The sequence below is a fragment of the Balaenoptera ricei genome, chromosome X, assembly GCF_028023285.1.
Source record: "Balaenoptera ricei isolate mBalRic1 chromosome X, mBalRic1.hap2, whole genome shotgun sequence".
Lineage (NCBI taxonomy): Eukaryota > Metazoa > Chordata > Mammalia > Artiodactyla > Balaenopteridae > Balaenoptera > Balaenoptera ricei.
The window spans coordinates 1,307,073-1,331,627 of record NC_082660.1 but is presented as its reverse complement, the minus strand read 5'-3'; positions in this window follow the sequence as shown (position 1 = coordinate 1,331,627).

Genomic DNA, 24,555 nt, shown 5'->3' with positions numbered 1-24,555 from the left:
AGGTTAAGCTGGTGCTGTTTCAGCTTGATTAATCAACAACCTATTTAAGGAGGCAAAACCAGTTTAAGCTGGTCCATGATTTCCGTGCTGTTGCAAACTAATTCCTGAAACCACGTCTGATGTGCCACGGGACATGCAAATAAAGTCATCTTACTTTTTGCAACACTGTGGCTTGAATATCGGGCATAGCGCACGTGCAAAGAAAACAGTTCTTGAATTCTTTCCTTCTTCCAGAAATGAGACCAAGGCTCTTGTTAACCCAGAGAGGTGATGACGAAATTGCAAACAATCTCAGTGTTTTCCCTGAGCGCCTCTCTGTGGGGCCAGCGATAGAATCATTGGAGGAACTTCTTAAAAATACTGTCGACCTGACATCTACCCAGGTCACTCTCAGAGGACGGGGCCCAGGAATGTGTGTTTTTATGGGGTGTCTGGACTAAACTGGATGCAGAACCAGGTTGAGGAAGCACTTGCTGATTAGGGAGGGCAGAAGATCTGGGTATAAAAGCCCACTCCCTTATTCCTCATCTTAGGGGCCCCAGAGTGCCCACGTTGGATAAAGGGGGATATTAATAGGGCCTTTCTCTCAACATCTGCAGAGAATTAAGTGAGAAGACAGATCTGAAAGCCCCTGATATACTGTATCCTGCTAACAAACCACAGCCTGCTCTGTAGATGGAAGGCCATCGGAGGATGATGGAGGGTAAGCATTTCGGACCAGTGAGTCTAAACAGCCCACATCACATATCATACACGGTGTGCCTGGGAGAGCAATGCAGTGGATTCCCCCGGAGAACACAGAGAAACGGCGACCACTCACTGGATGTCGTTCATTTAATATTACGTTGCCCTGAACACCGACGCGGCCAGGCCATGCAGTTTGATGAACCCCCTGAGTGCATACACCTGTATTAGTTTCCCCGGGGCCGCCATCACACAGGACCACACACCAGGCAGCTGAAACCAACAGAAAAGTATCTTCTCTCAGTTCTGGAGATCAGACGTCTCAGATCAAGGTGCGGGCAAGGCTGGTTCCTTCCGGAGGCTCCAGGGGAGAATCTCTTGTAGGTTTCTCTCCAGATTCTGGGGGCTGCCAGCCATCTTTGCTGGTCCTTGGCTTGTAGACACATTTCACCAATCTCTGCTCCATCGTCACATGGCTTCTCCTCTCAGTGTCTCTCTCTGTGTCTTCTCTTCTTATAATGACACTGGTTATACTGGATTAAAGCCCCACCCTCAGAAGCAACCTCAATGTCCATCAACAGAGGAATGGATGAAGAAGATGTGGTACATTTATACAGTGGAACACTACTCAGCCCTTAAAAAAGAATGAAATAATGCCATTTGCAGCCACGTGGATGGACCTTGAGGGTATTATGCTAAGTGGAATAAGTCAGAGAGAGAAAGACAAATGCTGTATGATCTCACTTATATGTGGAATCTAAAAAATACAACAAAGTAGTGGATACTGTATAACAAAACAGAAGCAGGCTCACAGATACAGAGAACAAACTAGTGGTCCCCAGTGCGGAGAGGGAGTGGGGAGGGGCAAGATGGGGGCAGTTAAGAGATACAAACTATTACATATAAAATAAGCTACTAGGATATACTGTACAGCACAGGGAGTACAGCTAATATTTTGTAATAACTATAAATGGACTATCATATTTAACAATTGTGAATCACTATATTATATAACATAATACTGTATGCCAACTATACTTCAATAAAAAAATTTTTTAAAAGATGAAAAATGACAATGTGAAATCTACCTCTTAACACACACATATGTATATTACATGATGTAAATATATAAAACATAACTTGTATATATAGTTATTTATATACAATTATATGCACATATAGTTTGTACACACATTATGTGTGCACAATTTTCAAAATTGCATTTCCTACTAGATCAGGAAGCTGGATGGGGATTTCCCTGGTGGCACAGTGGTTAAGAATCCGCCTGCCAATGCAGGGCACACGGGTTGGAGCTCTGGTCCAGAAAGATCCCACATGCTGCAGAGTAACTAAGCCTGTGTGCCACAACTACTGAGCCTGCGTGCCACAACTACCGAGCCTGCGCTCGAGAGCCCGTGAGCCACAGCTACTGAGCCTGCGTGCCACAACTACTGAAACCCGCGCGCCTAGAGCCCGTGCTCTGCAACAAGAGAAGCCACCACAATGAGAAGCCCACGCACCGCAACGAAGAGTGGCCCCCACTCGCTGCAACTAGAGAAAGCCCGCACACAGCAACGAAGACCCAACACAGCCAAAAATAAATTTATAAAAAAAAAAAAAAAGCTGGATGGAAACAGGGAAATGGAGCTTTATGACATATATTACATTTTTCCAAGGTGAATATATTCAGAAATGACTACCATACATAAAAGAATACTAAGGAGGATTAAAAGCATAAACAATCCACCGACGATTAGTTTTGAATCATGAGATGCAGGGATTTCACAAAAAAGGATGATCCTAATAAAGGATGAAATGAGGTGAGTTTGGCTTTGCCTGTCCGGGAACATGGACTAATCTGATTTTCCTCTGTGATGTTCCTCTTTCCCCATAATCTATATATAACCCATGAATGACCAAATCAGGGGAAGACAGAAGCATAGACCCATGAAAAGCAAATCAAGTCAGATGAACAGAATGGCCTGTAATAGAAACGCCCAATTAGTAGGAAAAACTAAGGTATCAGGAGTCATTTCATTGGGATTTTGGTAATGCCTTTGATGCCGGCTATAAAATTGAGGTGCATAATAAATTCAGGTTCACTGGTGAAAGCACATGAGGACCAGTCCACCCCCAAAGGAAAAGTGGACATAGTAACAGTGAGAAGAGGGGTCTACATACATACGCAGGGGTATGGTTGTATCTGGTTGTGTTAAATTGTCCCTTTATGTGCTATAGGCTGAATTCTGTCCCCTCCAAATTCACGTGTTGAAGTCCTAGCCCCCAGGACCTCAGAACGTGACAGTATTTGGAGATGAGGTCTTCAAAGAGGGGACGAAGGTACAATGAGGTCATTAGGGTGGGTCCTGATCCCACAGGACTGCTGTCCTTGTAAGAAGAGGAGATAAGGACACAGACACACACAGAGGGACGACCCTGTGAGGACACAGGGAGGAGAGGGCCGTCTACACGCCCAGGAGAGAGGCCTCAGGAGGAACCAGCCCTGCTGACCGTCAGATCTCAGATTCTAGCCTCCAGGACTGGGAGAGATAGATGCCTGATGTTTATAGGCGCCCCCAGTCTGGGCTATTTTATAGTAGCCCGAGCAAACAGATGCAGCACGATTTTACAAATGGTTTTACAAATTATAGCAATCAGCACACCTGCAGGTCCCATATAGCAATTTGTGGAATACACCAGCAAACTTCATTTTAGGGTCAATAAAAAACAAAGTGCGATTTAAGTGTGAAAAACTGAGTTATGGGATAAAGTTTTAAAGCACCGTTAAGACATGATAGAACACATTTGGACAAGTACATGCCCTGCAAGCAATCCCATGCTAAGGTCACATTTTTGTGCTCTGTATTTGAATCGCAAAGCATTCGTATCTTTGGGCCCCAAAGTGTCCGTACGAATACTCACAGCCTGCAACACGGCTAACCGAACACCACATGGCAAACTCGGTGCGAAAGGACGAGGCAAAACCAGCTGGGACCTATAACCAAGAGGTGAGAATAAGCACAGTGGCAGCCAGAACCGGCTGTACACAATCGCCACACTGACATCCAGAACCGGCTGTATACAACACCCATGAGGCCCCTTCCTGAAACCGTGGGAACTGAAACTGTGGGAACTGCAGTTGAGACGGGCTGGGACCCGCGACCCTTTGTGGCAGGGCTTGCACCTGGACACACCTCTCCTCCAGCAGCAAAATACGAAGAAACTATAAGGAACTAAAAATAACCGCACACAGCTGTAGGAAATTATAAACAATAAGATACGAAAAGACCAAAACCCAACTGCCATTTCTGAGGTGGTGTCAGCAAAAGCACGGTCCTGCGTGGCACCACCAAGGGGTGGGCAGACCCCATAAGCCATCCCTCCACCCCAACCCACCCAACTACTCCCACCCTCAGCCCGTTAAGGAACCAGCTCGCACTCAGGGAACGAGCAAGGCACCTGTAACTTGTTTTCACTCCCGCCCACTGCAGGACAAGCCCCAGTACAGCCTCGCCTGAATCCCTCATCTGGCTTCTAATCAATTTCTATTGATTAGCGAGACCAAGGACCCAGGCGGGGAACACAGTGACCTCCTTGCCTGAGGGCACAGCCGAAGGTCAGCACCGCTGCCAGCTACCTCTGCAGACGAGTTCCCATAAAATAAAGAATCGCCGTCTTGCGTGAAAACTCCCGGAAGATGCTCATTTGGTTTGTGTACTATATGTTAATAACAGATGATGCGTAAACAGCCGTTTACTCCTATGCGGAAACCACCAATACCTGGAGAGTTGGCATTATATTTACTCACAAGAAACAAACTTTCGCACACAATTTTGGATGATTCATGAGACTTGGGAGTCCTTGTCATGAGCCCATGACGGCAGAATGAAATCATCTTGTATTTTTTTAAACCTATTTCTTTTTTTTTTTTTGCCGTGGCTTGCAGGATCTTAGTTCCCCGACCAGGGGTCAAACCCGTGCCCCCTGCAGTGGAAGCGTGGAGCCCTAACCACTGGACCGCCGGGGAAGTCCCCCCTTAAACCTACTTCTTGAACAAGGAGCTCTCCAGGTGGAGAGCGGAGAACTGACCTTTGGCCAAGAGAAACCCACAACCCTTTGGGGACATTTTATACCCAGGGAAGAATAAAGAGTATCCTTATCGTGGGCATGAAGAACTCTGAGGAAAGCCTCCTATCGACCTCAGTCAGCATCCTTGCTAACTCTGAGCGATGCTCCGGGCCCAGAAACGCAGTGGCCTTGTGTCCGAAGAGGGAGCCCAACCCTGAAGAAGGTTCGTTGCGTGGGGTCTACAAGCCCTGCCTGGTGGGTTTTGATGAGTTTTTTCCTTCCTAGTTCCTTCTGGTCAGTTATATTTCTTATAAAACAAAACATTAAGTCTGTTCCACTGTAACAAACTCTTTTGCATCATATTTTAGCTCACCTAGCCTATATCACATTAACTGTGTAACTTATTCCCGTCTTGATTTTAAAATCTCGCTAAATAAAACTATCCCTTTTGTTGCCGTACCAGGCAAAAAAGGAGTGATGTTTTGGTTAATAATTGGGCAAGTAGGGGGAGGATTCAGCTGGCCGCTCTGGGGAGCATTGTAACGATGATTAACGCTTTTTCTGTAGCGGGGAAATGTTGAAGTCATGAGGCGCTTTTAAGCCAAATGCCACTTTGTCTCTGCTGACAAAGAGTACTGAACACAGGAGTGGCATTTACCTGAACGGAAATGGGGGGCAGCTAATCCACACCTCAACGTTTTCACCCATGTAACACAAAAACAGAAGTCGGGGAAATCGGAGACGCAGCCATGGAAGGAGGAAGACCCTGATCTGAGGCAGGGGATACAACTGCAAGAGGAAACAAATCAAGGATGAAACGGACGGATTCCAGGGTACAGATAAAAAAATAAATAAAAGTTGGGGGGTGGTGGGAGCTGAGGAAAAGGCACAAAGGCCAGTCTCCACGAAGAAGAAACGGGAAAAAAATTAAACTCTACTGATAAAAAAAAAAAAGGCCCCTTTTTCTTCATGGGATAAAAGATACCTTCCCTCTGGGAGCATTAGGTGGGGAAGCAGCTGGTGTTTCCCTAGCATGAGGACATGAATATACAACTTATGGATGTTGTGACAGACCAGGAGATGGACCCCTCCCCCCATGTCCCCTGCCTCTCGTTTCTAAGAAAAGCTTTAGCCTCCTAGGCCTTCCCCGATCTCCAGAGAGCAAATTTAATCAGAGAAGTGAGAAAATATAGAAACAAAGGAACACAGTCAAGCAAGACAAAAACTGTAATAGTTTAAGCCACTAAACAAAGTCAAGGACTTTCAGTGCCTCCCTAAGGGCTACAGGTCATATTCTGAGCCACGGCCTTTGTGTTGCTTTGCAGAGACTGAAAGCCACACCAGGTGGGAGCAGTTACCTGCGTGCCGCCCACCAGCACGGAGACCCCAGGTGGTTGGAATCAGAAGGTTTACGACGTGGACTCCTAGGTCCCCACCAACCAAGCCGAACACCGTCCACGAGCCGATCTCGCACCCTCTCCCTCGCCCTGGTTTAAACACCTTTCCCTGAAGGCCTTCGGGGAGTTCGGGTCTCTTGGGCACGAGCTGCCCTCCTCTACACTTGGCCGCACGTGGGGCGTCTTGCAGACAAACGCTGCTCTTTCCTTCACCACAGCCCGGGGTCAGGAGTCGGGCTTTGCTGAGCACGGGACTCAAGCCTGGTTTGGTAGCAATTATCTGCAAGCGCTGCCCTCAACGCGGCTGGCGAACAGGCCTGGGTAGGTGGGCATCCTGTGAATTTCCCCGTGTACCCCAGTGGGGCACAGACCCTGCCCTCACGGGGCTTACACGGGAGAAGTCACGTGGACATAAAACATGAAACACGGTACAGTCTTCTCCGTGTTAAATGCACCTGCAGAGAAGGTCTGGGGTGACTAGATACGGTCTCGGAGAAACTGAGTAATGGAGAATCGTCTATTAGTTATTTGCTGGGTAACACAGCCGCTGGGCTGAGGGTCTGATGGGGAATTTGAAGCATGGAAGAGAAGGGCAGTGCCTTGCTTCAAAGCCAGATTTTCATCAGATATTCAACCAGAATGGTTTTTCGGCAGGGGGAGGGGCAGGAAGGGCAGATGGGACCAATAGTCTGGAAAATGTTTAACACACGCAGCCAAAGGCCCCATATAAGATTATGAAACAGGCACCAGGAAAGTGTTCATTCTAGCTACTCTGCTGGGAATATACACTCACTGTCTTGGGAAGGTTTCAGGTTTTAATCAGTTACCTCTTGATTTGGCCTTGAATTAGGTTTTTAAAACCTACAGGGTTTTCTAATTGAACTATAGTTGCTGTATAGTCTATTAGTTTCAGGTGTACTCGATTCAGTATTTTTACAGATTTCCAAAAACAGCACAAATTGCAAAGTGAGCTAAAAAGTCACAATTTCCACTCAAACTTATACATCGAAAGACATACGATTCCAGTAATTAGAAAAATGCATCTACATTTCCAGATGGTATTTTGCCTGGATTCCCCACCTTGCTTTGACAATGGTCCAACTTATTAAGAATTCAGCCCATTTCTCTCCCACGGCTGTCAGACCAAGTCCACGAGTGACTACAGCCTGGGCTGGATGAAAAAGATGGGGCACAAAACAAAGATGGGCAGGGTGGGTGCAGGCATCTTTCGGGGTGTCATATTCCATCCAGCTCCCCCATATGCAAGTTTGGCAACAATTCGTGGAGACTGCTGTTGGAGTCTTAATTGGTCTTTCTTTTCCCCCGGGTGACCCTATTTGAACCGGGGAGAGTGTAAGCCTCCTCTCCCTCCGTGAGGCTGAACGGGATTGCATGTGGCTCTGTAGAAAGCACGTGGGAACCCAGCCCAGGCTGCACACCTAACGGCACCCGCATTCTTACCTCTGCACCCCATTCACGGCACAGGATCCTGCCCAACAGCACCATGAAAAACGGCGCCAGCGGCTTGTCATCCCTCCTGGACACACGTCTCAGACCTCTCTTCCGGCCGGTGGGTCTTGTGGGGGCACACTGACCGAGACGCAGTATCTTTAGGTGACTCAGACGTGTACCAAGCGCCCCCAAAATTTGTCACGGAGCAAAGGCTCACCGCCCGACGTGCACAGAAGCCAATGCTACGGCACCAGCTTTCCCAGAAGACGAAGAGCTTCACTGTCAGGTCAACCAGCAAGAGGCTGAGCTCTCAAACCCACGATTCAGCGTCTGGAGTGAACTTTAAGGGGTTAGGGAGTTTCAAGCTTGGAAGCTGATTGGCTAGGCTCAAATCAGGCCATATAAGCTACTCCTGCAGCTGGAAGCCAGATTTTCCTTATTGAAGGGGTTCTCGCTTCATAAAGGGCTCCAGTGGTAACATTTCTAGTTCTTAAGTTCTGTAGACTGAAGAGTCTTGGTTCCGAGGTCACCCTAGAAACATGGGCTCCCGTCTTAAGCATGTGCAGTGCTGTCTCTGTAAAATAACTCGAAGATTGATGAATCAACGACCTATTAAATGAGGCGAAACCAGGTTAAGCTGGTGCTGTTTCAGCTTGATTAATCAACAACCTATTTAAGGAGGCAAAACCAGTTTAAGCTGGTCCATGATTTCCATGCTGTTGCAAACTAATTCCTGAAACCACGTCTGATGTGCCACAGGACATGCAAATAAAGTCACCTTACTTTTTGCAACACTGTGGCTTGAATATCGGGCATAGCGCACGTGCAAAGAAAACAGTTCTTGAATTCTTTCCTTCTTCCAGAAATGAGACCAAGGCTCTTGTTAACCCAGAGAGGTGATGACGAAATTGCAAACAATCTCAGTGTTTTCCCTGAGCGCCTCTCTGTGGGGCCAGCGATAGAATCATTGGAGGAACTTCTTAAAAATACTGTCGACCTGACATCTACCCAGGTCACTCTCAGAGGACGGGGCCCAGGAATGTGTGTTTTTATGGGGTGTCTGGACTAAACTGGATGCAGAACCAGGTTGAGGAAGCACTTGCTGATTAGGGAGGGCAGAAGATCTGGGTATAAAAGCCCACTCCCTTATTCCTCATCTTAGGGGCCCCAGAGTGCCCACGTTTGATAAAGGGGGATATTAATAGGGCCTTTCTCTCAACATCTGCAGAGAATTAAGTGAGAAGACAGATCTGAAAGCCCCTGATATACTGTATCCTGCTAACAAACCACAGCCTGCTCTGTAGATGGAAGGCCATCGGAGGATGATGGAGGGTAAGCATTTCGGACCAGTGAGTCTAAACAGCCCACATCACATATCATACACGGTGTTCCTGGGAGAGCAATGCAGTGGATTCCCCCGGAGAACACAGAGAAACGGCGACCACTCACTGGATGTCGTTCATTTAACATCACTGCCCTGAACACCGACGCGGCCAGGCCATGCAGTTTGATGAACCCCCTGAGTGCACACACCTGTATTAGTTTCCCCGGGGCCGCCATCACACAGGACCACACACCAGGCAGCTGAAACCAACAGAAAAGTATCCTCTCTCAGTTCTGGAGACCAGACGTCTCAGATCAAAGTGCGGGCAGGGCTGGTTCCTTCCGGAGGCTCCAGGGGAGAACCTGTTGTAGGTTTCTCTCCAGATTCTGGGGGCTGCCAGCCATCTTTGCTGGTCCTTGGCTTGTAGACACATCTCACCAATCTGTGCTCCATCGTCACACGGCTTCTCCTCTCAGTGTCTCTCTCTGTGTCTTCTCTTCTTATAATGACACTGGTTATACTGGATTAAAGACCCACCCTCAGAAGCAACCTCAATGTCCATCAACACAGGAATGGATGAAGAAGATGTGGTACATTTATACAGTGGAACACTACTCAGCCCTTAAAAAAGAATGAAATAATGCCATTTGCAGCCACGTGGATGGACCTTGAGGGTATTATGCTAAGTGAAATAAGTCAGAGAGAGAAAGACAAATGCTGTATGATCTCACTTATATGTGGAATCTAAAAAATACAACAAAGTAGTGAATACTGTATAACAAAACAGAAGCAGGCTCACAGATACAGAGAACAAACTAGTGGTTACCAGTGGGGAGGGGAGGGGCAAGATAGGGGTAGGTGATTAAGAGGTACAGACTACTATGTATAAATAAGCTACAGGGACATACTGCCCCAAATGGCATTATTTCATTCTTTTTCATGACTGAGTCGTATTCCATTGTATATATGTACCACATCTTCTTTATCCATTCCTCTGTTGATGGACACTTAGGTTGCTTCCATGTTTTGGCTATTGTAAATAGTGCTGCTATGAACTTTGGGGTGCATGAATCTTTTCAAATTACTTTTGGATGTATGCCCAGGAGTGGGATTGCTGGATCATATGGTAGCTCTATTTTTAGTTTTTTAAGGAACCTCCATACTGTTCTCCACAGTGGCTGCACCAACTTACATTCCCACCAACAGTGCAGGAGGGTTCCCTTTTCTCCATACCCTCCCCAACATTTGTTATTTATGTTCTTTTTAATGATGGCCTTCTGACCGGTGTGAGGTGGTATCTCACTGTGGTTTTGATTTGCATTTCCCTGATGATTAGCAACGTTGAACATCTTTTCGTGTACCTGTTGGCTGGCTTGGAAAACCAATTTTAAAGCTTTTTCCTAGGGCCGGTTTAGCAATAACCCAGGATACTCTGCTCCACGTGGCATCTTCCAACCAAGAAGCCAAAAATGGTGTTCCACGAAAAGAGCAGCTAGTTCAGCTCACAACTTAGTATCTGCACAAGCACTTTTCTTCACAATAACTATCATGTTTCGTTAATGTAGCAGAAGTGCTTTATTTAAAAAAATTATTTAATTCTATAGCTTTTTAAAACTTAATTATTTAATCCGTTGCTTTTAAAAATTGTTTTAATTTTTAAATTTAATTTATTTTTTGCTATCCTTTCTGGTTTTCTTTATTGAGATATAATTCACATATGGTAAAATTCACCCTTCTAAGCGTACAATTCAGTAGTTTTGGGTGTATTTATGAGGTTGGCTTTAGCGTATTCACGGAGTTGAGCAACCACCACCACAGTAAGTTTTTTTTTTTTTAACGTTTTTCCATCGCCACAAAAGGAAACATCTCACCCCTTAGCTGTCACTCTCCAACCCCCTCCCCCAGCCCCTGGCATCCACGAATCTCCCTTCTGTCTCTGTGGATTTGCCTGTTCTGTATATTTTCTGTAAATGGAAACACACACCGTTATGTCCTTCTGTGTCCGCTTCTCTCACTGAGCATCGTGTGTTCAAGGTCCATCCACGTGGTAGCCTGTGTCAGAGCTTCACTCCTTTTCATGGCTGCATAATATTCCACTGTGTGGATGGACCCCACGCTGTGTATCCATCCATCCATCCATCCACAGATACTTGGGTTGTTTCTACTTTTTGGCTGTTGTGATTAGTACTGCTATGCACATCCATGTACAAACTTTTTCATGGAGATACACATTATATATATGTCTTTGTTTCTCCTGTGTATATTCACCAATATATACACCCAGGAGTGGAGTGGCTAGGTTATACAGAAGTTCTACTTTTAACATGGTGTGGAGCTGCCAGACTGTTTTCCAAAGTGTCTGTGCCCTTTTCCATCCCCACCAGCCATGTAGGAGAGTTCTGATTTCCATCCACATCCTTGTCAACACTTGTTATTACCTGACTTTGATTTTAGCCATCTGACTGGGTGTGAAGTGATATTTCACTGTCATTTAGGTTTGTATTTCTCTAATGACTAATGTCATTGAGCATTTTTCTTAAGTGCTTATTGGCCTTTGTGTATCTTCTTTGGAGCAATATCTCTTCTGATCTTCTGCCCATTTTAAAATGGGTTATTTAATTTTGTATTATTGAGTTATAAGAGTCCTTTATATATTCTAGATACATGTCCTTTATCAAATATATGATTTCCAAAATATTACTTTATTTTTAAGCAATTTTACCAAATTGAATGGGGAGCTTTTTAATTTAAAATATAAAAACAAAAAGTTTTTACTTCGTTTTGTTTCGTCTTACCTTCTAGGAAGGTAAGAAGATAAATAAAACTATTTTGAACGGACTTGTTCTGAATAGAAAGCAGTGGAAAATTAAGATAATTCATCACAAGATCTTAAAGATCCTCTGGCTGTTTCTTCCATTCACAAATTTTCGTGGGTTTGTATTTTTCTGTGCCCGCTCCCTGTAATCTGATTTTTATTGCAGTAAACAGAAAGTGATGTATATTGCAATGCTGACCATCTTTGGTAAGATATTATGGATAGATATAATAAACCTATTACTCTTCCTTTTAAATGGTTTCCTGAGGCATTAAATCTGCTTTTCAAGCCTTTTAAAAGTCCTAATGAATCTGCCAAACGCTCTGATGACTTTATGCCGTACTCATAAAGTTTATTAATTGCATTCCCGGGCAATACATAAAGTAACGGGAAGACCCCTGCGCTGGATCCACATCTTGCAGTCATAATATACAAAGGTGCTCGGTCGGCTACGAGAACCACAGTGTCCTGTACTTGGCAGAAAACACTCTGGTCAAACTGAACCCGTACCCCACAAGGCCAAGCTCCATCATCTTCAGATCATTTGCCTGGGGCCGGGGCCGTGCCTGGCACGATGATTCCTCTGTTAAAAACTGAGGGGCAGGGGCTTCCCTGGTGGCGCAGTGGTTGAGAATCCGCCTGCCAATGCAGGGGACACGGGTTCGAGCCCTGGTCTGGGAGGATCCCACATGCCGCGGAGCAACTGGGCCCGTGAGCCACAACTACTGAGCCTGCGCGTCTGGAGCCTGTGCTCCGCAACAAGAGAGGCCACAATAGTGAGAGGCCCGTGCACCGCGATGAAGAGTGGCCCCCGCTTGCCGCAACTGGAGAAAGCCCTCGCACAGAAACGAAGACCCAACACAGCCATAAATAAATAAATAAATAAATTTTAAAAAAAAATTGAGGGGCAGTCGTTTTCCTGCTGCGTTTTGCATCTGACCTTTCCAGTCTCATTGTTATGTCTTCCGATGACGGGATGGATTTTCAGATATCCTTGGGTCATCAAGTTTCGTTCCACAAACATTTCCTGTGCCCTCATCCACTAAGACGTTTCTAAGGAACATGCAACTTGCCTTCCTCATTGGGAAATCCATCAAGCAGCCAACCTTTAGTCTTGAGCAGCATCCAATGACCTCATGACCAGTGGAAACTAATCAGGACACAGAGGGATGAGTGAGCGACATGCCGGTAACAGGCGTGAGCTACTGGACAACAGATTATATCAAGGACTTTTTACCTTTTCTTTTAAATTATAGTTGATTTACAATATTGTATTAGTTGCAGGTGTACAGCAAAGTGATTCTGTTATATATATATTATATATTCAGCTATACATATATATATATATCCTTTTCCAGATTCTCTTCCCTTCTAGGTTATTATCGAGGACCTTTGAAACCCCTAGTATCCCCCTTGTAGATTCTGTCTCTATTTTGCCTGGCAGTGACAGCTGCTGTGTTTCCAGGATCTGCCCACAGTGATGCTGTAAAGATCCGCGTTGCTCTTGGCAGAACGCAGAGAAGTCCGGGCGTTTTACCAGTCATTTGTCCCCTCTTGGAAGGAAACCACTTTTAGTCGGTTAAGAACGCGACTGATCTTTTGGAATCTTGTCTAAAGTAGGCCCCATCCCTCCTCTGCAAAGGTCCCTCCCCCACTTCTGAGACCACCGCCCTCTGGAAAGGCAGGATGTGAACTGCCAACCCTAAAAGGGCTTCCATTCCTTATTAAGATGAGGGCTGTCGCACTGGGGAGATGCCACGTTGCTGTGGATTTTCAAGGCAGTTTATTCTTCTGAATTACTGCACCCATAGCCTCTTTTCACCAGTGGTAGTGTGACATCAAACTGAATTTTTGGAGTAATATCTGAAGTTGTCTTTCTTTTTTTCTTTTTTCTTTTTTTTTTTGACTGGCATTTAAGACCCCACATAGAAAAGTCTCTCCTCGCCGTCAAGATTCAGCTTGTGTTTAGAAGCATTCTTAGTTTGGGGCTGACATGTCCACACTGCTACATGTAAAACAGAGAACCAACAAGGACCTGCTGTAGAGCACAGGGAACTCTGCTCAGTATTCTGTCATAATCGATATGGGAAAAGAATCTGAAACAGAGTAGATACGTGTATATGGATAACTGAATCACTCTGCTGTACACCTGCAGCTAATGCAACATTGTTAATCACCTATACTCCAGTTTAAAATAATAATTTTTTAACAAGAAGCATTCTTAACAGTTTTCTCACGGAAAACCTAACAGAGCAGTTAGGTCCTAAATTAGTTCCTATTTACGAGGTAAAAAGAAAGGAGAAAACAAAGGAAATGGGGCCAGGAACAGAGCTTGGGATGGATGTCCCACGGCTGCCCATCTTAATCCTAATTTTAAAGTCGGATATTAGGGCCCCTTTCCCACACTTAGCTGCTGACTCTCGGTCTGTAGGTCTATGATTTCAAGACATAGAATCACAGAAGGGCGAATTCCTGTAGATCATCTCAGGCAGGACTCGCTGTGGAGGGGAAGAGCCTGACGCTCTTAGAGAGAGACCGGGACTTGGTCCAGGTGAGGGAGGGTGGGTGCCGCTCTCCCGACCCCATACACATAGACACAGTGTTTTTCTGGTACCCCACCTTGCTCTTCTGACAGCCCCCCTGCTTCACAGTCATCCCTGGCATTTTCTTCCTGGCCGTGCCATGCGGCAAGCGGGATCCTACTTCCCCGACCAGGGATCGAACCCGAGCCCCCTGCAGTGGAAGCGCGGAGACCTAACCACTGGACCTCCAGGGAAGTCGGTCCATGGCATTTTTATCTCTTCCCTTTCAATCTGTCTGCCTTCTGTTCATCCCTCTAATCACTGAACATTGGCTAGGATCTCCCGTACGATGTGGGGAAACTGTAGCGGTGAGAGTGGGCATCTTTTTCCCCAGGATGAAGCAACCCCCTTCTAATCCTAGGTGGTGGAGGGTCATGGATGGATCTTGAATTTTGTCAAAGGCCTTTTCTGCATTTATCAAGATGAGCGAATGGGTTTTTCTTCTCTCGCCTGTTCAGATGGAGAAGTACATTGATTGATGTTCAAATAATGAAGGATCTGGAAATGCCCACTATAAACTCCACTTGGTCAGGATCTGTCATCCTTCTAAAATACTTCTAGATTTGGATTTGCTCATATTTTGTTAAGGATTTTTGTAGCTATGTCCACAAAGCATATCCATCTGTAGTTCACTGTCGTTGTAAGGTCTTGGTGGGGTTTTTTTGTAACCAAGTAATCCTGGCATCTAAATGAACCGTAAAGTGTTTCATACCCTTCCATATATGTTTTGTAGAACTGATACTGTTTCTCCCTTAAATGTCTGAGAGAATTCACCATTAAAGCCATCCACGCCTTCAGTTTTCTTGTTTGGATGTTTTTAACAAAGAATTCAATTTGTTTAATAAATAAAGAATAAAAAAATAAATATAGAGCAATTCAAGTCATCTATTTCTTCTTGGGTGAGTTTTGGTAATATGTGAAGAACTGCTCCATTTCATGGAAACTGTTGAATATATGAGTCAAGTTTTTTTGTTATTTCCTTATTATCATTTTAATGTCTCTCAGGTCTGTAATGATGTCCTTTCTTTTATTCTCGATGTTTTTATTGTATTATTTCTGTCTCTCTGTCTCTCTATGTGCATCTTTCTGTGTCTCTCTCTCTCTTTTATCTATCAATCATCTATCTATATTATATATAGAGAGAATATATCTATATCTGTATCTATATCCGTATCTTGTTTTCCTTGGTCAGCCTGGGTAAAAGTTTCTCAATTGTACTGATGTTTGCAAAGAACTAGCTTTTGCCTTTATTTATTTTCTCTGTTGTCTTTCCTTTTTTTTTTTTTTTTTTTTAATGGAGGAAGGGCAGGTTTTTGGTTTTTTGTTTTGTTTTTATAAATTTATTTATTATTTATTTATTTTTGGCTGCATTGGGTCTTCATTGCTGCACGTGGGCTTCCTCTAGTTGCGGCGAGCGGGGGCTACTCTTCGTTGCGGTGCGTGGGCTTCTCATAGCAGTGGCTTCTCTTGTTGCGGAGCACAGGCTCTAGGCGCACGGGCTTCAGTAGTTGTGGCACGCGGGCTCAGTAGTTGTGGCTCGCAGGCTCTAGAGCACAGGCTCAGTAGTTGTGGCACATGGGCTTAGTTGCTCTGTGGCATGTGGGATCTTCCCGGACCAGGGCTCAAACCTGTGTCCCCTGCATTGGCAGGTGGATTCTTAACCACTGTGCCACCAGGGAAGTCCCCCTCTGTTGTCCTTCCCTGTTCGATTTCAATGACTTCTTCTCTCACCTCATTATTTCCTTCTTTCTGATTGTTTTGGGTTTCATTTGATCACCTCTTTCTAATTTCTTAAGGGAGAACCTTAGATGAATGATTTGAGAAGTTTCTTTTTTCTTCTACTATAAGCATTTAATGCCCCAAATTTCAAAGTACTGCTTTAGCTGCATTCCAGAAATGTTTATTATTTTTTTCCTTGAGTTCAAAACATTTTCTAGTTTTCCTTGAGAATTTACCTTTGAGCCATGGTTATTTAGCAGTATATTATTTAATTCCCAAACATTTGGTCATTTTCTAGCTGTCTTTCAGTGACCTATTTCAAGGTCAACTCCATTTTGGTTAGACAACGTGTCCTGTGAGATTTAAATTCTATAACATTATTTAAGGTATGGCTTCTGGTCCAGCAGAGGGTCTGTATTCCATGTGACCCTGAAAAAACATGTCCTCTGCCGCTATTCTGTGAAGTGCTCTGTAAATGTCAACTGGGTCCTCTATATTCTCTCCAATTTCCTGTTTACTTATTCTATTGACTACTGAGAAAGGAGTGTGGAGGTCTCCAGTGATTACTGCAAATTTGTTTGCTTTTCCTTTTTGTTCTATCACTGCTTGCTTTGCATATTTTGGATCCCTACTTTCAGGTGCAGACACAAATAGCATTTTTATGACTCTTGGCAAATTGTTCAGCATTGTGTAATTTTCCTCTATCATGGGTATGTCTCCTTTTTCCAAAGATTCCTCTGTCTGATTCTTAATCTACCCACTCCAGCTTTCTTTTGATTACTGCTTGCATGGTTTATCTTTTTCCATCCTGATACATTATATCTGTTTGTATCTTTCTATTTAAAGTGGGTTTGGGGGACCTTCCCTGCTGGTGCAGTGGTTAAGAATCTCTGTGCCAATGCAGGACACGGGTTCAAGCCCTGGTCTGGGAAGATCCCACATGCCACAGAGCAACTAAGCCCGTACGCCACAACTACTGAGCCTGTGCTCTAGAGCCTGCGAGCCACAACTACTGAGCCTGCAAGCCACAACTACTGAAGCCTGTGCACCGAGAGCCCGTGCTCCACAACAAGAGAAGCCACCGCAATGAGAAGCCTGCGCACCGCAACAAAGAGTAGCCCCCGCTCGCCACAACTAGAGAAAGCCCACGCGCAGCAATGAAGACCCAACACAGCCAAAAGTAAATAAATAAAAATAAATTTCAAAGAAAAATAATAAAGTGGGTTCAGAACTTCCCTGGTGGTCCAGTGGTTAAGACTCCACACTTCCACTTCAGGGGACGTGGGTTTGATCCCTGGTTGGGAAACCAAGATCCCACATGCCGCACAGTGTGGCCAAAAATAAAATAAAATAAAATAAAAATAAAAAATAAAGTGGGTTCCTTTTAGGTGATGGGTCACTGGGTCTTGATTTTTACCCAATGACAATCTTTGTCCTTTCCTTGGTATGTTGACAACATTCACTTCGAATAGCAGCGTGAAGTGGCTTCAAGAAGAGAAGAGGAAAAATACTGGGGCCCCTATATTTTTTCACTCCATGAAAAATCCCCCTTTTCTGGCTTTTGTACCCAGAGTTGGGGATCTACTTGGTGTTTGGGGTGCCCTTGACAATGTCACCTTGGTCGTGTAATTTCACAACCGGAGCCGGCCTTGGGGCTGAGCCAGAAGAGGAAAAACAGATTAAAAAACAGAATCTTCGCATCTGTTCTGACTCAGACTCCCTTCTCACAGCTGTCTGTTCAGCTGGGTGGGCTTATCTCTTGGAGTTTTTGCTGCCTATGCCTGCTGCCCACTTTCCACCTATTCACGGGTGAATCCCAGAATAGAAAGGAGACTAGAAATTCCAAGAAATTCAACCCCACATTATTGACCGTTGTATTAGCTTGCTAGGGTGGCCATAACAAATGCCCACAAACTGTGCAGCTTACCTGATGGAAATTGATTCTCTCTCCGTTCTGGAGACCGGAAGTCTGACGTCAAGGTGTCTACAGGGGTGTTTCCTTCTGGAGGCCCCAGGGGGGATCTGAGCCTAGCCCCTCTCCCAGTTCGCCGTGTTTGCTGGGGATCATTGGTGTCCCTCGGCCGGTGGATGCACCACTCCAACCTCTGTCATCCCAGGACTCTCTCCTCATCAGTTTCCGTGTCCAGATTTTCCCTTTCTTAAAAAGCTTAAGCACCAACCCTACTTGAGTAGGACCTCGTCTTAACTAACGACATCTACAAAGACCCTATTTCCAAATAAGGTGAGATTCCAGATGGACACGGATATTAGGGAGAAACACTCTTCAACCCGGTGGTGTCATTCCTTAAGTCCTGACTTTCCACCCAATCCAGGGTACTCAGGCCACTGCATTCTGTGTCTTCTCCGATGTTTCCTGGTGTAATCCGTCGAAGAAACAGGCTACTGTGGGCTCTCTCCACTGAGGCCAGTGCTAGGGGTCTCTTCATTCTGCTTTAAAATGGTTTTGAGATTTTATAATAACTTTAAATGGAGTATAATCTATACAAATACTGAATCACTATGTTGTACAGCCTGAAAATGATACAATATTGTAAATCACATATGACCCAGCAATCCCACTCCTGGGCATATATCCAGACAAAACTCTAATTCAAAAAGATGTATGCACCCCTATGTTCATTGCAGCACTATTCACAATAGCCAAGACATGGAAGCAACCTAAGTGTCCATCAAGAGAGGAATGGATAAAGAAGATGTGGTACATATATAAAATGGAATGTTACTCAGCCATAAAAAAGAACAAAATAATGCCATTTGCAGCAACATGGATGGACCTAGAGATTATCATACTACATGAAATAAGTCAGAGAAAGACAAATATCATATGATATCACTTATATGTGGAACCTATTAAAAAATGATACAAATATTTACAAAACAGAAGCAGACTCATAGACATAGAAAACACAGTTATGGTTACCAAAGGGGCAAGGGGGGGAGGGATAAATTAGGAGTTTGGGATTAACATATACACACCGGTATGTATAAAACAGATAATCAACAAGGACCTACTGTATAGCACAGGGAACTATATTCAAAATCTTGTAATAACCTATAAGGGAAAAGAATCTGAAAAAAATGTATATGTATAACTGAATCACTTTGCTGTGCACTTGAAACTAACACAATATTGTAAATCAACTATACCTCAGTAAAAAGTCATTTTGATTTTTCTGGTTGTTAGGCTTCTATTGCCTCAAAAACAACATTTTTATCAGGAGAAAAATAACAGAAGATGTACCATATTTGTACGTTGAATTATAGCAATAAAAGCATAGCAGTGGCATCTCTGCAAGCCAACATAAACGATCCACCAACTCTGCAGACATTCTCAGTGACTTGACCACTATGTGCTTATGAAGAGGCCCTGGCATTCAACAGATGCATCTTTCCACACCCCCACCTCCCCTCCAGCCGGGACAGGTGACCCCAGCAGGTAGAACGTACACAGGGCCGTTTGGATGAGGCTGAATTAACCCTCAGGGCACAGCCTGGGCGTTCTTGTCCTGAACTTTCCGCAGGCAGCACACACACAGTCACCGGGCCACGAAGGGACCTCAGGGCACAGCCCCAGGTGACCACATACAGTGGCATGTATCTCAGTGTAAACCCGGGTGGCAGAGCTCAGAAAGACACAGGAGCCATTTCAGCTTGCCCCCTGCTGCTCCCCGACCCTGGTCAACGGGGCACCCATGGCTGCCTCACCCTGCTGTGGTCCCGCCCCTCCCCTCCATGTTCAAGCCCATCTCCAGGCTTCTGCAAAGATGAGTCACAGCTCCCTCCTGGCCGGGCCCTGACTCGTCCAAGGCTCACCGTCCCCAAAGGGCCCAGGGCTCAGCAGTGGGCCACAGGCACGGCAGCACCCCTAAGCCCAGGAGGGAGAGCGAGACACCAGGGCCACAGGGAGAATGCGGGCAGCCTGCACGAATCACCCTTCCATTTGGTACCACAGCTGTAAAGGCAGGTGAGCGTGTTGTACGAGCATCACTGCCGGAGCCAGAGGCTATGATTCCTCCCAATGGGGCAGCCTTGTACCTGAGTCTACTTAACCCGCCCCCCATCCTGCACTCACAGGTGCACACACCCTGCACCCAGCTCTCTCACACACACACACACTCACGTTATCACACTGCCCACCCCACAACTCCATAATTACAGCTTTCCTTCCTGTCACCCCAGGCTTGGAACAATTGGATTCTCTGCTCCTGGAGAGGCTTCTCATTAACGATACTACCCATTAGTTATGCTAATACACATTATTGATACAATACGATCTATTTTACTTCTTCTCAATATTATTTTTTTAATAAATTTATTTATTTGGCTGCATTGGGTCTTTCCCTTTTTTTTTTTTTAATGGAGGAAGGGCAGGTTTTTGTTTGTTTTGTTTTTATAAATTTATTTTTTATTTATTTATTTTTGGCTGCAATGGGTCTTCGTTGCTGCGTGCGGGCTTTCTCTAGTTGCGGCAAGCGGGGGCTACTCTTCATTGCGGTGCGTGGGCTTCTCACTGCTGTGGCTTCTCTTGCTGCGGAGCATGGGCTCTAGGCGCACGGGCTTCAGTAGTTGTGGCATGCAGGCTCAGTCGTTGTGGCACACGGACTTAGTTGCTCCATGGCATGTGGGATCTTCCCGGACCAGGACTCAAACCCCTGTTCCCTGTATTGGCAGATGGATTCTTAACCACTGCACCACCAGAGAAGTTCCATCGATGAATATTATTTTTAACAGAAATAAATCATTTATGTTTATTATGTGAATAATAAATAATATGTAATATGATAATATAAAATTATATGTAAAAGTTAAATAATAGATATTATTATCATTCTGGTAGCAGTGTTATTATTTTTTAAATTTTTATTATAACTGGTCACGGTAGCAGTATATTATTATTATCATCATCATCATGGTTGCAGTATTGTTTCTGTCATTATTATCATGGTAGCAGTATAATTACTCCTCCTCCTCTCATGGTGGCAGTATTACTATTATAATATCATGGTAGCACGATTTCCATTATAATATCATGGTGGCGGCATAATTATCACAATATGGTGGACATATTATTATTATTACTATCATGGCAGCTGTGTTAATATGATAGTATCATGGTGTTAGGATTACAATTATAACATCATGATGGCTGTATAACTATTATACTATTGTGGTGGTCATATTTTTATTATTACTATCATGGTAGCTGTATTACTATTATACTATCATGGTGGCCATATTATTACTACTACTATCATGGTAGCAGTATTACTATTATAATATCATGGTGGCCATATCATTATTATTACCATCACGGTAGCTGTGTTAATATTATAATATCATGGTGTCAGGATTACGATTATAACATCATGATGGCTGTATAACTATTATACTATTGTGATGACCATATTACTATTATTACTAGCATGGTAGCTGTATTACTATTACATATTGTGGTGGCCGTATCATTATCATCACCATCATGGTAGCTGTGTTACCATTATGTATCATGGTGGGTGTATCACTATTATTACCATCATGGTAGCTGTATTACCACTGCATATCGTGATGGCCGTATCATTATCACCATCATGGTAGCTGTATTACCATTATGTATCATGGTGGGTGTATCACTATTATTACCATCACGGTAGCTGTATTACCACTGCATATCGTGATGGCCGTATCATTATCACCATCATGGTAGCTGCATTACCATTAAGTATCGTGGTGGCCGTATCACTATTATTACCATCACGGTAGCTGTATTACTTTCCTCCCTTGGTAGCAGGATCACTCCCCCTCCTCCCCCTCTCGTGGCAGTGGTATTATCAGCCTCACGGTAGCAGAATGACCATGACTCTCACAGCAGCACCAGCTAATGTTGGTCGAGCTCTCGCCACAGCCTAGACACCGCTGTACATGTTGTATCTGTGATAACTCACTTCACGCTCAGAATCCCAGAGAGGCATTTCTTATCCTCATCCTCCTTTACATATTGAGACGCTGGGGCACAGAGAGGTTAAGGAACTTCCCCAAGGTCCCCAGCGAGGAGGCGGTGCAGCCGGATCACACCCTGGCATGTTCTTTTCAGAGCTGGCACTAACCCCCCCACCCCGCAGCTTGGATTAACCCAAATAGAGAATCCCGTCCCCAAAACAATCTGGCACCTGCTTTCTTTTCCATCCATCTCCCTATCTTTCTTTTCTTCCACCTGTCCTCACAGCCTCGCCTCCCACTTACTCCTTAATTTATTCCTTTTCTGAAGGGGTAGGTAGATCTTCATCTTCCCAAAACTTCACCCCCTGGAGTCACACCTGTGAATGTAAGTTACTTACCTCTGCAAAGGAGCCTTTGCAGATGTAATGAAGGTCACTACTCTGCTGGCCTCAGGGAGATTGTCCTGGATGACCCAGATCACCCCCACGCGATCACGTGAGCTCTTGGGATCAGAGCTTTCTACCTACTGAGGGCAGAAAAGGAATTCAATGGTTCAAAGCATGAGAAGGTCTTGACTGCTGTTGCTGGCTTTGAGGATGGAAGGGGCCACGCGGAAAACTTGGGAAGGAACTGAATTCTTCCAACAACCAGTGAACTTAGAGGAGGGTCCTGAAACCCTCATGAAATTACAGTCCCAACCTGTGACTTGATTTCAGCCCCATGAGGCTCTGACCAGAGAACACACATCCTTCCAGACTTCCGATCTACGGAAACTACGAGATAATGAATGGGTTTTTTTAAAGCCGATAAACTTGTAGTTGTTTGTTACACAGCACAGCAAACTGATACAGCCTCTCTGTCCACTAAGCCTGCTCTCGCTTTGCCTCAGATGAACTTAGGCTGCCTTTCCTTCCCTCCTCCGATGTGAATCTCAGCAGAATCGGGGACCACCTTCTTCTGAGATGCTCCCTGTCCTAATTTCCCATCTCTCTCTTCCACAACTCCTTATTCATCCTTCTGGAAGACCCAGTTTCCTCTCTCTGACTTTTAATTTTCTTCATTATTTTTTTAAGATTTATTAATTAATTATTTATTTTCTGCTGCATGGGGTCTTAGTTACGGCACGCGGGATCTTTCACTGCAGCACGCAGGCTTCTCTCTAGTTGTGGCGTGCGGGTTTTCTCTTCTCTAGTTGTGGTGCGTGGGTACCAGAGCGGGTGGGCTCTGTAGTTTGCGGCACACAGCCTCTAGTTGAGGTACACGAGGTCAATAGTTGTGGTGCGGGGGCTTAGTTGCCCCGCGACATGTGGGATCTTACTTAGTTCCTCGACCAGGGATCGAACCCACGTCCCCTGCGTTGCAAGGCGGATTCTTTACCACTGGACCACCAGGGAAGTCCCAATTTTCTTCATTACTTCAGAATGAAGTTCTTACATTTTCCATTCTCCAGCCCTACATCCTCCTCCCTGTCTCTTTACTAGACAATCTCGTCTTTGCTCACTAACCACTCTCCAATGGGCATCTCTACTCAGATGTCTCTCATCTCTACCTCCATATAAACCCAGCATCTTCTCAACAGCTCAGGAAGATGGGTTGAGTCTCCTCAGTGGGTCTCTAAACAACCCCCTGATCCCTTCCTGAACCTGACCTGTCCTGTAATACCTCTTTCAGGAAGTCCCACTGGGTAAACCAGAACCTAGGAGGCAAGACTTCTAGATGCCATCACATTGAGAGGAAAAAGAAGACGATCTTGCTTTCTGGTCTTCTCTTAGGAGGGAGAACACATACCCCAGAAGCCAAACCCGTGGGAGAAACCTTCTCCCATAGGATTGCACAGTTGGGTTGCATGCCCCTTCTTCAAACAATCCCTATCAAGGGACCAGTCCTGGAGGGCAGGTGGAGGCGGTTGTCCTGGGGTATGGGCTCAGGGGGAGGGGAGCAGAGGAAGGCTGAACAAATCAGACATCTCCGAAGAAGGAGTTGGGGTGGGGATTGGGGGGGGGATTCCAAAGGCAACCAGCAACCTTCTGCTCAGACATACAGCTTCATCCGCTACAGAGGGATACTGCTGAAATTAAGTTTCTTTTCTCTAGCAGATGTATCACCAAAACAGAGATTTCTGCATTTACAAAATGAATGTTTCCAAATGCATAACTAATTGGACCCTTTTAAGGCATTTAAGGTTTAACTCTGATTTCCACAAGTCTTTCTTCAGACCTTAATTATAAATGTACACAGCAGGATTTATTTTCAAAACGTCTCATTTTTTTTCTTCATCCAAATATCCAGAAAGTCAAAAACAAACAAACAGAGCTGTGTGCACAGCTTGGATGGTGCCAGCCTCTAAATCAAGTCACTTGTTTGGTTTTAATTAGTGGAAGTCTGGCTTTAGCAGGAAAAACATCGTTTTGGAAAACAACTTCGTTCTGGAGTTGGAAAATTGTCATCCGTTAAGGAGACATAAACGCCTCAAATTTCCCGCATGGAAAAGCACGTTGTGGTAAATTTAGTCTATTTTTATTTCAGCCGATAAAAATGCTATTTATCAAATAGGCA